The sequence below is a fragment of the Stenella coeruleoalba genome (assembly GCF_951394435.1).
Source record: "Stenella coeruleoalba genome assembly, chromosome: 16".
Taxonomy (NCBI): domain Eukaryota; kingdom Metazoa; phylum Chordata; class Mammalia; order Artiodactyla; family Delphinidae; genus Stenella; species Stenella coeruleoalba.
The window spans coordinates 13745596-13760053 of record NC_137162.1 but is presented as its reverse complement, the minus strand read 5'-3'; the positions used below and the strand labels follow the sequence as shown (position 1 = coordinate 13760053).

The 14458-nt window shown below is 39.8% G+C and overlaps 1 protein-coding gene across 3 annotated transcripts in view; it reads right to left on the bottom strand.

Moving 5' to 3' along the window:
• SHTN1 (shootin 1) overlaps window positions 1–14458 on the bottom strand; it is a gene marked incomplete at its 3' end in the record, with an annotated part of 157797 nt that overhangs the window by 130481 nt on the left and 12858 nt on the right. The window contains exon 2 of one of the 3 annotated variants that reach the window (XM_079899745.1): window positions 13555–13629. The exons of 1 other annotated variant lie outside the window; for it this stretch is intronic. Of the gene's footprint in view, window positions 1–11514; window positions 12500–13554; window positions 13630–14458 lie in introns of those variants that run through there. One more of the 3 variants, XM_079899744.1, reaches the window with a different exon arrangement.

Here is a 14458-nt window from a genome sequence, read left to right as displayed (position 1 = left end):
GGCTCAGATAGGAGAATTCAGAAGGGGATGAGGGCCGACTCATATGGCTGTACAAGTTGTCGTGCACAAGGGCACCTAGCCATGGGCTTGAAATCTAACCCACATTGTTCTCCAAGCCAAGCAAACCTAATTTGTAAAGAAGGAAGGGTAAAGGGAAGGAGAAGGAGGAGGGAGGGAGGAAGAAATTAAGAGAGACAGTAAGAAAGGGGGGAGGGAGGAAGAGAAAAAAAGGGAGCCAGTAGAGCAAGGGGGAGGAGGGGGAGGAGAGGAGGAAGAAGGAGGAAAAGGTTCTACCCAGTGGGGTGAGTTTGTTCTCAGGACTTCTGCTTTAAAAGCTTCTGATTCTGGGAGAGAACAGCACTGGGTGGTTCAGAATTACTATTTAGGATCTGTGTTTCCCTTTGAAACTACAGTATGTGCAGCAGCACTAAACTGTCCTCTAGAAGATAAGATTGAGAGAACCGGATCACCTTTTTCTAATTCTCTCACCGACCTCTGTTTCCAGGCAAATGACATTATGCTGAAAAATTCCACCATTTCCCTCAGTTAAATGCTGCCTTCTTCTGAATGGAAATACTCCGGGAGTAGTTAACATATCAGTATTAACGTTTATTGAGCTTTTTCTTTGTTCCAGGGACTGTTCCAAGTAATTTACATGCGTTACTATACCATTTAATCCTGAAATGCCCCAGATGAGGTAAATACTATTTTTATACAATTTTTACTTGTATAGATGAAGAATCTGAGACACAGGTTAAATAATAGTATAAGGTCACATGGTTGGTAAGGAAAGCTCTGAAGTCCACGTTTGACTTTTTCTTCAATGATAGATGCCGTTTCCCCATAAATAACCTTTCCTTTCAGAACAGAAGTTAAACAAATTAAATAAGAGCTGGCATTCTTTAGACCACATCATCACCTTCTAAAGGGAGCTGGAGCCTGCTAAGGCAGCCTGAGGGGAGTTAAACAAGGAAAGGCTAAACAGGGCCAGCCCACTTCAAAGCAGACCCTCCTACAGGGAAGTCCAACCCAAGGACCTGGGGTTCCTAATAACACTGAATTTCTTGCAGTTTCTGGCACATACCATGTTTCTTTCACTGTGCCTTTGCTCATGCTGTCCCTACCACCAGGAAAACACCGCCCCTTGCCCTACTTTACCAGAATGACTCTGTCCCAACCCTCAAAACTAAACTCAACTCCCATCCTCTCCAGGAAGGCTTCCATAAGCCGCCTTCTTCCCTAAACCGTCTCTTTCCTCCCTGCCAGAATGAACCTAGTACACCTCCCATATTCCATGGAAATTACTGCTTTTCTGTGTCCGTTTCCTCCAGTTTGGGAAGAGACTGTGCCTTATTTATGACTACCATTTACAGAGCGATGACTGCTTTCCATAGATTATCTCATTTAATCCTAAAAACAATCCTATGACATGAATATTCTCAATCCCTTTTTTGCATATGAGGAAAAAGTCTTAGAGCAGGTATCTTCTCTAAGCTAACAAGAAATAGATAAAAGATTTAACTTAGATATGATACCAAAGCCTAGTGGTACATGTAACCACTAGAGTGCACAGCACTTCCCATATTCAGATTTGTATTCCATACCTGCAACACAGTAGCCTGCAAATAACTGATGTTTAGGAAATGTTTGCTGAACTGATTTGAAGCCAATGATAAATGATAAATAACTTAAATGATAAATAAATAAACCAATACACAGAAATAAAGGCACAGTATTTAAACACTGAAACTTTACTCCCTTTCAAGGCAAATTAAGCAAATAAAAACAAAGGGGAAGAAGAGGGTATTTTCTAGGCCCATCTGGCTGCACCTGATGCATAAGGATCTGCCGATCAAGAGGCAACAGTACCCAGCTGGTTTAGGTCATTGAGAGAAAAGCTGCATGCAGACAGCTTACATGCTGGAATAAATGAGCAAGGTGAGCAAATACCATTTTCTGGAGAAGCTGGGACTTATTTCACACTGCTGCTGTCTTCAGAGAAGATAATTTCTTTAAGTGAGCGGGAGATAAGGGAGGAACTGCGGCTAAAGGGTTTAAAAGAAAGGGGGATGGGTTCACATGTAGTACTTTCTTAACTTCATAGATAAGAAATGCCTGATTGAGGAACTGTTTCACCAGGGACCCTGAACAGTGATATGTGAAGAAACTGGCAGAGCTGAAATTCTTCAACTCTGAGGGCTTCACGATAAACACAACAATAGCAGTTAATATTTATAAAGCACTTATTATGTTCCAAATTCTGTGCAATGAGCATTAAATGAGACAATATGCATTTAAAAAAAAAGAAAAACAACTTAGCACAGTGCCCAGCACTGAGTCCTGCTTCAATAAATGTCAGTAGTCGTCTTCATGTCTATTATTATTAACATTACCACCCTCAGTTCACTTACTCCTCACAACAACACAGGAGGTATATACTTTTATCATCCCCATATTACAGATAGGAACTAATTTTAGGCAGGTGAGATAACAAACTCAGGTGCACACAATTAGAAAATGGAGGGAGCAGAGCACAGGGCAGACAAGCCCTGAAGGGCAGAAGTGCTAGTGTAGTAATAATGTAATAGTACTACAGCTACTATAGGTGATCCTGTGTTGAGCACTTCACAATCATCATCTTTACACCTCACACCAACCCTGCAAGGCATTATTACATCTTTTAAATATGAGGAGACTGAAGCTCTGAAAGGTCATACCCAAACTCTCACAGCCGGTAGGTAGCAGGCCAGATTTAAACTCAGATCTACCTGACCCCAAAGGCTATACAATTCCATGACACTAGGTTTTCTTTGGTCATAAAATGTGCTGTAATGCACGCCCAAGGAAACCACTGTGGACACTGTACTGGGCCCCCCATACACTGGGCATCTACCGTGTGGATTGTATTTTGCAGGTATTATTGTGAAGAAGGCACACAGAAAGCCAGATAACTTGGCTTCTATGCATGACTCCAAGTTCAAAATCTAATGCTTCCTGTCAAGGGCATTCGTGTACTCAAGTAACTTGGTAATAAAAGGAAAAGAGGAGGGCTTCCCTGGTGGTGCAGTGGTTAAGAATCCACCTGCCAATGCAGGGGACATGGATTCGAGCCCTGGTCCGGGAGGATCCCACATGCCATGGAGCAGCCAGGCCCGCGTGCTGCAACTACTGAGCCTGTGCGCCTAGAGCCCGTGCTCCACAACAAGAGTAGGCACCGCAATGAGAAGCCCGGGCACCTCAACGAAGAGTGGCCCCCGCTCGCCGCAACTAGAGAAAAAACCGCACACAGCAAAGGAGACCCAACGCAGCCAAAAATAAATTAATTTTTTAAAAAAATTCTTATTAGTCTCAGGTTTAAAAAAAAAAAGAGGAAACCACGGGTCTTTCCTGGAAAAATGGTTTGGGGGAAGGCTAACTTTTCAAAGAGATTATTTTGGGGAACCAAGTTTGATACAATTTAACTCAATGTGGAACTCAAGATAAGTGAGCTTCCCTGACAATAAACAAATCAGAGTATCTCTTCTCCGGAGCACAACTCTGTTCCACCACCACTACTCTGAGGCATTACACCACTCAGATGGAAAAAAAAAAACAAAACCAGTACTATCCAGAAAAGACCTAGAAAATATCAAAAGGAGCAGAAGCTACAGTATCTGCCTTGATTTATTTTGGTGTCATAGATGTTGCTGCACAGTGCAAACGGTATGATGATATTTGCTGATTACAAGGCCAAGTAATATACTTCAGTGTGGATTGATGTATCATCAGCACTGTAAGAAACTACAGGTCTTACCTTGTAAAAAAAAAAAAAAAAAATTTAATTTCAGCCCAATTTGTCAGTTCTTCCTAGGGTTTCAGTTTTCCCCTCCTCAGGAAAAAATCTTTAAAACCATTTCATAGATAAAAATAGGTTTGGAGTTTCACACGGGTAACCTTGTAATTTTGTGCTTCTTGGTTATCACCATGTGCTCCTTTAGAACACTTGGGTCAGTTGTCTAATTTGAAAAGCTCTGCTGACACCCTAAAGTGCTTGTTCTAATTGTCGCTTAACATACACATAAGAAACTTCTTAGAAGCTAAGCAAACGTTCATAATTGTTCCCCTGGTTTGAACCCAAAAAAGAAATGTAAATATATATTCTCATTAAATGAGCTGTGACTTTAATTACCGAAAAATGTTATTAATTCTGATAAGGGTTATTCCAAAGGTAATAAAGATAAAAGCTTTCAAAATTAATTAAGCACATATTCATTAAACCCAAGGTAGCTTCAGTTTCTTTACTGAGCAAATACAATTAACACTTAATCTGAATCTCGATAAGTTACATAATCATGTGATTCAAAATAAAGGGAGGATACAACCTTGGCCTTCTCCGTTTTACATGGGAAAACATTAATGACGCTGACATCGGAGACAATTAGACAGTGTCAGCCAATTGTTTTTAGCCAGCTTTCTCTCACATCTGTGGTGTCTACAAGCAAGAAGGCTCATTGTTTCCACAGGCCTCCTTCGGGCCTTGGTTTTTTGTGTAAACCGTCAATCTTTTGGCGAATATCAAAGCCGTGAGGAAATTAGAACAGACCAGCTCTGCTGCCCCACACTAAAGCTTAGCAGGGTGCATCCACTATGCTACTAATTAGGCAGTGACCAACAAAATAACCTGTCAATGTCCGCTAGCCATTTCCCACACACCTGCATTTCATACCCTAATAAGCATACAGCAAGAGAGAAAAAGGGATAGCTGCTGAAGTGTGAAAAATGAACAAAATATAACAATGTTTCTATCCCCACCTATACTTCTGGCAATTACCATTTAACGTTAGGGGGACTCAACATGTCTGAAGACTCACAATACAGTATCTGAAACTAAAACCCAGGGGGGAAGCCACACATTGAGACTGTATTAAGGGTTGCTTCAAAAATATCACACTAAGAAGAATCTAGAGTTATGTATAAAACCCAGGAAACTGAAAATGACCATAATTTAGATTAGGGACCAAGAGGCTGACTTTTTAAAAAACATTTTCTATTCAAGCCATTGAAAAAGAAATGCATACTATTTTCTTCAACGTTTCCTTCCATAAAACGAAAATATATCACAGGGCAGGAAACAGGTTGTCACGTTTTTCCTTATACATTCCACCCTGATTCAGTAAATGTGTGATCACCATCATTCTTTTGACCTACCACATATTAATTTCTTTTTCAGGTCTCTATTTTTTCCCATGGATTCCCACTGTAGGTTCTGAAAGCAGCATTTTATTTTCTAGCATTTTCAATCACAGAGAAAACTACATGCCTTGGCAATTGAGGAAGCTAGAAAGTGCAATGTTAAATGGTTTGAAAACACTCCTCCTTTGCCCTTGATCTTTAAAATATATTTGAAAACTCTCATCATCCAGGTGTAGAAACTGGTTCCATTATATCTTTAACAACATTATTCTTAACAGATTCCAACCAGATCTCTATTTAAGATGGTTCCCAATTAGTTGGGTCATAAAATCTCTAATATCTTTATTGATTCCAATATTTCTGAACTCAAAAATACATACTATCTCAAAAAAAAGTTTTTTGGGTAAAAATTAAAAAGTGTAACAATTTGGTTATTGTGATTAAAATAAAAACAATACTAACTGGATGCCTCTCAAAGTGAAGGATTAAGAAACAAACAAACTTTGCACAATGGCTCTCTCCACTTTATTTTACCCTAAACAAAGATTTTGTAGTACAGGTATCCATACGATAGATTTCTTATGAAAAGGCTACTGGCTTTTAAGACCATATAGCCATTGGAGCAGCTCCTTTTTGTGCCTAGGGATCCAGCTGAACTTTTTTAAAAACAGAGAACAAGAGAAATGTAAGGACAAAATTGTTATGTGAAGAAACATCACTTCATCTCAATATGTGCCAAGAAATAGGCTATATTGTGAGAGAATCCTTGATAGAATCACATACAATACAGACCAACATTCAAACGGTATTTGTTAGATACTTCTGAACACTACTTTTCTTTTCATTAGACTTTATCCAAAAACAGCATTTTCGATTATAAATAAAAACTTTCTCCACCTCTTCCTACTTGAACTCAAGTACAGAAGGCCCCTATTTAAAATGCAGCTCTGGAGCCGCCACCAGGCTGCCTGTTCAGCTGCCAGTGGCTTTTGTGTACAAAGATGTTAATTGGTCCTAATCCCCTCCTAGAAGCTGTTTTGGTAGCCTGACCTGGCACCCTGAAGAAGGACACCTTGGTGTGAAAAACTAAAGGGTCCATTGAGGAGGGAGTGAAAGGCAGCCAAGCATTCCAACACATTTTAATTTCAGGAATTAAAAAACAGGAACATCATCATGGCGATCCTAGAGAAATCTTAAAAAGCTTTAATAACAGTGAAGTAAGTCCTGCAAACACCCAATCTACACACACACACACACACACACACACACACACACAGAAGGAAGACCCAGAGCAGGGGCAAAAGGAAATTCAGATTCTCAAATTAAAAACTTGTTCAGCTTGTAAACTCGTTCTCTGAAATTCAAAGACTGAACCTGACTATTTGAGACACTTATTTTTTCTGTCTTATTTTACCAAACTGACATGCTTATGACAGTCAGATTCCCACTCTGTTCAACCCACCCAAAGATTCTGCTAGAATATATGGTCGTATTTGGTTGAAGTACAGTATCTATCTCAATGACTAAATTTGTATTATAACTCAGTTTCTAGAAGAAAACGTGAAGAGCAGAGCAGTAATTCTTACGGTAAACTTTTAATTCACTCTAGTACATGTCAAATAAACAATCTTTTCTTAACACACTATAAAATACTATCTATATTATGTACCAGGTTAAAGAGTATACATTTGATACCCTGGGTGGCAAATTATGCTAATGGATGCATGATCTACACCTGTGGGGTTTTGAATTTTTTGACAGTTCACAGATCAACTTCATGGGTCAAAGGAGTCTGCCTTTCACCTGATAAAAGCAGAAAGATATGAAGGCTATGGATTACTAAAATGGCACCAAATGCCAAATATTCAAACATGACCTAGTTTATATTTTAATATCCCACACTGATTCCTGAAGGTTGCTGTTTATTTTTTTCCCATTAGCACATCAGATACAGGTAAGGGCAAGAGAGTCAGAGGGCTGCCTCTAGTGAGAACATCTGCAAGGTGCATCATTTAAAATGGAGTAGAATGTCCTCAAAACTACTGAAGAGTCACAGAAAGGGAATGGAAAGGTTTTCTGGCAGTGAATGGTCATTCTAAAAGCAGAAGGCATTCAGGTGTGCTTTTAAGTCTGAAATTTGAGATGATCTAGCCTGTGGAATAAGAGATTCCAATCATCAAGATGGATTTTGTATAATATAATCAGATATTAAAGACAAAAACAGCAGCCCTATTGTGGTCGTAAACATCTTTCCCACAAACCACTACACTCATCCCACTACATCTTTTTTTTTTTTTTTTTTTTTTTGCGGTATGTGGGCCTCTCACTGTCGCGGCCCCTCCCGCCATGGAGCACAGGCTCCGGACACATAGGCCCAGCGGCCACGGTCCACAGCCCATGGGCCCAGCCGCCCCGCGGCATGAGGGACCCTCCTAGACCGGGGCATGAAACCGTGTCCCCTGCATCGGCAGGCAAACTCCCAACCACTGCGCCACCAGGGAAGCCCCCACTACATCTTTTTTAAACGTTCACCAACAGTAATGACCACTGACCATGCCAAAATCCACTCTGAATATAAGTATCAAACATGATCATGATGTGGACCTTACAAGACACTCTCCCAAGCGATTCCTTTGTCACTTAGCAAATAAAAAAGAAAGAATGCAGGACTTGAAAAGTTATTCACTTTCAAACTCAGTATCTATGCTCCCTGAATCCCCTCCAAACACTTCTTCCTACTGGTGGAGATAGTCAATTAATGCTCCTTCACACAAGCCAACTTCTTAGGGACAGACCAGCCCTGAACGAGACATGAGTGGCTGCCTCCTTTATATCCCTATTTTTGAAAGTCCTAAAATCTATAAAGACCTTAACAGTACCTCATACAGAAAAATCTAAATAGTATAAATAAAAAGTACAATGTCTCTTCCAAAATAAAATCTCCTTTAAAAATTATTTAATGGAGGGCTACCATCTACCAATATCACTTCATTTGTTTTTGGTCTCAGGATATTTAGGCCAGAACTTAAATAACTTATCCAAATTCAGGGTTGTTAAAAAGTGGGGTTAAAATTTGAGTCATGTCTGATTCCAAAAATCACTTTCTTTTCACCCCACCACGACACTATATGCCTCTCCAAATTATTTTAAAATCTTACTAGGTAATCATAGAGAAGTGAAATATAAGGATGCTAGTCTTTTCAAATGTCTAGCACTAGCATAATCATATGGTAGGTGCTGAATAAATATCTGTGGAATTAAACGTTATTGGCCATTTCCTTTCTCTTATCTTTGAAGCCCAGGTTAGAATTTTAATTCTTTCTTATACTAAGCTGGGGGGCTCTAGATAAGTAAGTTCACCTCTATGAGCCTGTCAAATGGATAAATAACTGCCTACCAGATTGTCATAAACAGTAAATACATGTAAAGCATCTGGCACACATTAAATCAGGGTCTGGGAAACAATGACTGGCAGTTTATGACCACCTGTTTTGTCACTAAAGTTTTATTGGAACACTGCCACACTCATTCATTAAGGTACTATTGCTTTCAGGCTATAACAGCAGAGTTGAGTTCAATAGAGACTGTATGGTCCACAGAGCCTAAAATATTTACTATCTGGCCCTTTACAGAAAATGTTTGCCAAAACCCAAAGTAGGTAACCAATTAACGGATGTTTCCTTTCCTTTATTGAGTGAGATCACTTCAAGTTGAGTGAACTACATTTTTTTTTTAAGTTTTTAAGAGCCAAGTACCATGCTATTAACACGCATCCCTATATATCCAGCCTGCATGAAATAAGATCTGTATGTAATACATATCAGTGGAAAGAGACACAAGAAGAGCTGGGCACAGCTCTGAAGCACAGGCTGGAGGATTGGATTATGCTTATCTCCAGGGCATGGGACTCAATGGCTGCCATTCATTTAGCTAGGGCATTTCTTCCAGGTTATGGAAGAGCTTCTTGAAGAAATGACATCTGAGCTGAAATCTAGAGGTTGAGTTAGCTAGACAGGGAATTTCCCTGGCGATCCAGTGGTTAGGACTCTGAGCTTCCACTGCAGGGGGCACACGTTCGATCCCTGGTCAGGGAACTAATCCTGCATGCCGTGCGGCACGGCCAGAAAAATAAAAAAATAAAATGAAATAAATAAATAAAAAGAAAAAGAGCTAGGCAAAAATGGAGGGAATAAGTATTTGAGTAAGCAGAAACAGCTTATCAAAGATTTTGAGGTGGGACAGATCTTATGAAGCAGCTAGTATGGCTGAAGCATAGTGAACAACATAGAAAAAGGTAAAAATGATGTGGGGAGTGGGGTAGGTAGTCAGGATGGAGTCCCATAATGGAGGACCTTGTAGGTCTCAGTAAAAACTTTGGATTTTAGACTAAGACCTAAGTGAGTTAAGAAACCATTGAAGGATTTTTTTTTGGCTGTACACGGGCCTCTCACTGTTGTGGCCCCTCCTGTTGCGGAGCCCAGGCTCCGGACGCTCAGGCTCAGTGGTCATGGCTCACGGGCCTAGCCGCTCTGCGGCATGTGGTATCTTCCCGGACCGGGGCACGAACCCGTGTCCCCTGCATCAGCAGGCGGACTCTCAACCACTGCGCCACCAGGGAAGCCCCCATTGAAGGATTTTAAATGACATAATCTAATTTATATTTTAAGATCACTTTGGTATTTGCATAATGATTAAATGAATAAATGGGAAAGAGTTGAAATAGGAAACCTCCATGACTGAGGACAGGCTAAAATCCAGGTCTCCTAATTTTCAGTTAATTTTATTTTCACTATATTGGGCTATTTTGGAGAAAGCAGCTCACATAACATTGTATCTGGGTCTTTTCCAAGCTTTGATTAGTTAATCTGGAAGGAGCTTCAGGGATAGCAGTTACATGGACCAGTAGTCTGGGTGTGAAGACTTAAAGGACAAGGTGATAAACAAAAGCTCTTCTGTCATAAGCCTCAGGAAATCAGCTAAATTGGAGAAATATGGTTCAGCTGCCCAAGGAATAAGAGAACGGCTATAGAATGAATAGCCAGAACGCTGGCCTAAGAAAACCAACATATGATTGCACCTAGGATGAAAAAAGGCAGGCCAATAAAATGTCTCAATTTTTAATTCTGAGAAACAACTGAAGAAATTTCAAGTGGCCGAGAGAGCTAACTTATTTTCTGTGGTCCCAAGAGTATCGATAGAGCAGGGCCAATGGGTAAAAGAAAACTAATGGAAGGCACGTTTTTATCTTGCCACGAGGCAGAACTTTCTAACACAAAGCTGCCCAAAGAGAGAACCGCCTGTTCCTGACCGGCTGATTCGAGTCACTTCCTTACCGGTATACTATACTAAGTACTAGAGTAAGTTCCCCACCATTAAATGCTTTTAAACCATTTGGCTGAATTAGAGGACTACAAAAGTGCCTTCCAACAGGAGAATGGATGGTTGCCACAAAACCTGAAAGTGTCTATGCATTAAAGTATACCTTTCTTCTCCTCCCAATTATTGAAAAAACAACTATTTTTAAATGGTAGAAGTAAAGCCAACAGGAAAGTTGAACCTTTTGCCCCTTTTCACAGTGAAAACATTTTCTGAAAAATGACCCATCTACATAGCAAGACTAGGACGCTGACTTTCCCACCTCCAGCTAAGGCACAGACACTGCTGTGTCCTAAGGAATAGGATGACCTGCTGTCTGCTCTCATCAGAGCACCTAGTGTGACAGAGGAACACCCAAGGGGCTTACATTTCAAATAGGACAGTAATACAGCTGTCCTTTCAGATTCCTGTGAATCAAATCTCAGATACCAAGGTATTTCAAATACTTTATTGAGTCTCAGGCAGAGATCAAGATTAATTCTTTATTAGGCTCTACAAAGACTTAGGCATTGCTTCTCAAATCTTACACGCTAAAATTAATTCAGTCCAAATGTTCAGGGACTCATTTTCCTCTCACTTCAAATACCTGAGGAAATGGGCTGCCAGTGAAAAGCCCTGCATTGTTAGAAAATCCAAACCACCACATGCTTCCTGGGATCTGAAAATTAGCAGGAGCTCACCCTCCAGCTTCCTGTCCTAGTGTTTTCTTGCTTTTTTTCCCTCTCAAACAAGTGGATCTAGTTACATTTGTTTCAGCTCTCAGATATTTCGGCAATTTTCCTTTCTGAACAGAAGAATTCAGTTCCTTTCTTAACAGTCCAAGAAGGAAAGGCAGGTGAAAAAGTTAACTGAAAAACACTAACAGTGCCGGTACCATAATTACCCAAGGAATATAAAGCTCTATTCTCTCAGTGATGAAAAAGGGGAATTACACATGTAACTTCCATTAACATTAATGGGACTTACCTACATAAATCCCTTAAGCGTCAGTGGGAAGAATGGACTCAGCATAACTATTAGCCCGGCACCTTTACTCTTTCAGTCATTTCTATTACATGATTAAAAGGCAAAGAGACGGGTGCTCTGCAAACCAGAACCAGATGAAGCTTCACTCCACAGAATTTATTGTCACCTTCTTCTTCAGGTCCATTTCTCTAGAATGGTTATAAAAACTGAGGCCTTTATTTCATTTTCTTGCCTTTTTCATATTTGACCTGATGGAAACAGAACTTAATATGCCACACAGTTTTTCACATGAGTTTTCCCTTAGTGGTTATGGGTTTTAGAGCTACTGTTTCTGCCCTAGAATGCAATTATCAGCAAACCATGCTGAAGAATAATTCTTAGCTAGATATACCGCTGAGCAACAGCTTAATGGGGGAAGACACTCTTGTACCCAAATCATTAAGACACAAAGCAGAAGATGAGGAGTATTACTGCGGAAGCACAAGTTTAAAATGCTGAGAAAGGAAACAAATCTTAACGGGGATAAAAGGGAAATGTTATGAAAGAGGTGGTTTTGAACTGGGCCTTGAAAGCCAAGTAAAATTATCTCCAACACAACCTCAGGACCAGACACAAATACAGGAAACACTTAAAGAGCAAACAAGGAGGCACAAAATAATAGTAAAGATGGTGGGTCTGGTGCCAGATAAGCCTGGGTTTGACTTCTGGTTCTGACTAGCTGTGTAACCACACCAAGCCTCAGTTTCCTCATCTACAAAATGTGAATAATAACACCTACCTCATAAGGTTATTGAGAAAAGTAAATAAGGCAATTGTGGAGTTTACTAAAGTCTCAGCCCTACATCTGGTAATATTAATTCACCATTCATTTGTTACTATTACCATTACAATTATTCGTCTTGAATAGCCTCCAAATTATTTAGCATTAATAGCTTCCATAGTAAAAGTCTGATATGTCTGATTATTCCTAGGAATTACATGAGTTGGATTAGATTCCAACTAGGCTGATCTCCCCTCCCTTCAACATGCACTCTTCGAGCACCACCACCACTTTGATCACCACACATCACATCACACTTTACCTGAAATGCACAACGCTCCTCACAACAAATCCTCCCTCACATCCCAGATCCACATCCCCCTCCCAGAAATCTGTCCTGGACCACTTGAACCAAAGGGATCTCCAAAACCATAAAACTAATCTGGTGAAAATCCTATTAGGTAAGTAGATTAGGAATTCTTATTCTTATTCATAGGTGAAGTAACCAAGGTCCAGAAAGGTCAAATGATTTGCCCATAGTCACGTGGCTAGTATTTGGCAGAGCCAGGACTAGAATCTCTGTCTTTTGATTCCTAGTCCCATAACCTCAGGACCTTAGTCGAACTTAATCCAATGATGAACCCACCATGATTATAGTATATTTTTAAAACAACGTGAGAACAATCACACATGGGATTGTTTTTCAGGTTTTTTTGGCTTGGGCTTATGACCATAAAATGATCATGGTTTTAAAACACCAGATCAACTAAATTAAATAACAAAACAGTTCTAATGATGTCCTACATTGAGACCAGCACCACTGAGGGACAGCAGAAACAGAGCCATCCCTAGGACTCTACACCTTGTGCAATCCTCCCAGGCACAAACCTTTAAGATCAACAAGTAGGGAGACAGCTGGGGGTAGAAACAGAAGAATCAGCTGCTATAGGATACAATTTAGGCTCCCTAGCGTGACATTCAAAACCAAAGAAAAGTTCCCAGCTACCTTTCAAACCTCACTTCTACTACTCCCTTACTTACAACTTGCAGGGGTGGGGGGGCATCAGTCAAGAGGTTAAAGAATTATATATTACCATGGATACAAATCTATTAAATTAGTGGATGTTAGAAAAGTGACACTAATAGGGTGAGGGAAGTATAGAGGTGAGAAAAGCTTGACTTTGTATAGACGTGGGTTCATATTCTGGCTCTACAAATTTTTCACTGTAGTATATTAATACCTTGGGCAAATTATTTAATATGAGCCTCATTTTTCTCACCTGTGTGTGTATGCCATCTCCCTCAGAGATTCTCAAAGTGGTCCCTGGACCAGAAGCATCAGCACCACCTAGGAACTTGAAAGAAATATAAAATCTCAGACCACACTGAAAAACCTATAGAATGAGAACTCTATACTCTGGTGCTGGGCCCAGCAATATGTGTTATTACAAGCTCTCCTGTACATTGTAATCATCTGGACAGCCTTTTACAAATACTGATGTCTTGCTCCCATTCCCAGAGATTCTGATATAATTAGTCTGAGGCATGGGTCTCCTATTTCTAAAGACCACCCCCAACCACTGCTCCAGATGACTCTAAGGTGTAGTCAAGGTTGAGAACCCTTTCCTTAGAGGGTTGTTGTAAGGGTTAACTGATTTAAAATATCTTCAGCAATTAGCACAATGCCTTGCACACCGTAAACACACAATCCATGCAAGCGTCCCTCAATAGAAAATATCTATTTCATAGTGTTTTTGTTAAAATTTCAGATCAGAAGGAAATAAACCAAAACATTAACAGTAATATTCCCTGAGTGATGGGAGTATGGGCGATTTTTTAAATTTTTATACTTTTCCAAAATTTCCAAAAGCATTAACATGTATTACATTTGTAATCACAAAATTAATGAAGCTAAATTTTAATAGAGAAAAGAATATTTCTTCTGAGGCTCTTACCTTATAAACATGCTCCTATAATTATCCTGTTTCTGTCAATTAATCAACGGGGAAATTACATTATTTTCACTTTACAGATGGAAAAACTGAATCAGAAGTAGAGTCTCCCTGAGTTTATACAGGATTCTGATGATAGTTAAGGTCAAAATAACTAATATTAATGATCACAACTAATTTCTCTTTTCTGGAACACCTCTCACATCCCTTGGAGAACAGTATTGTCTCAGTA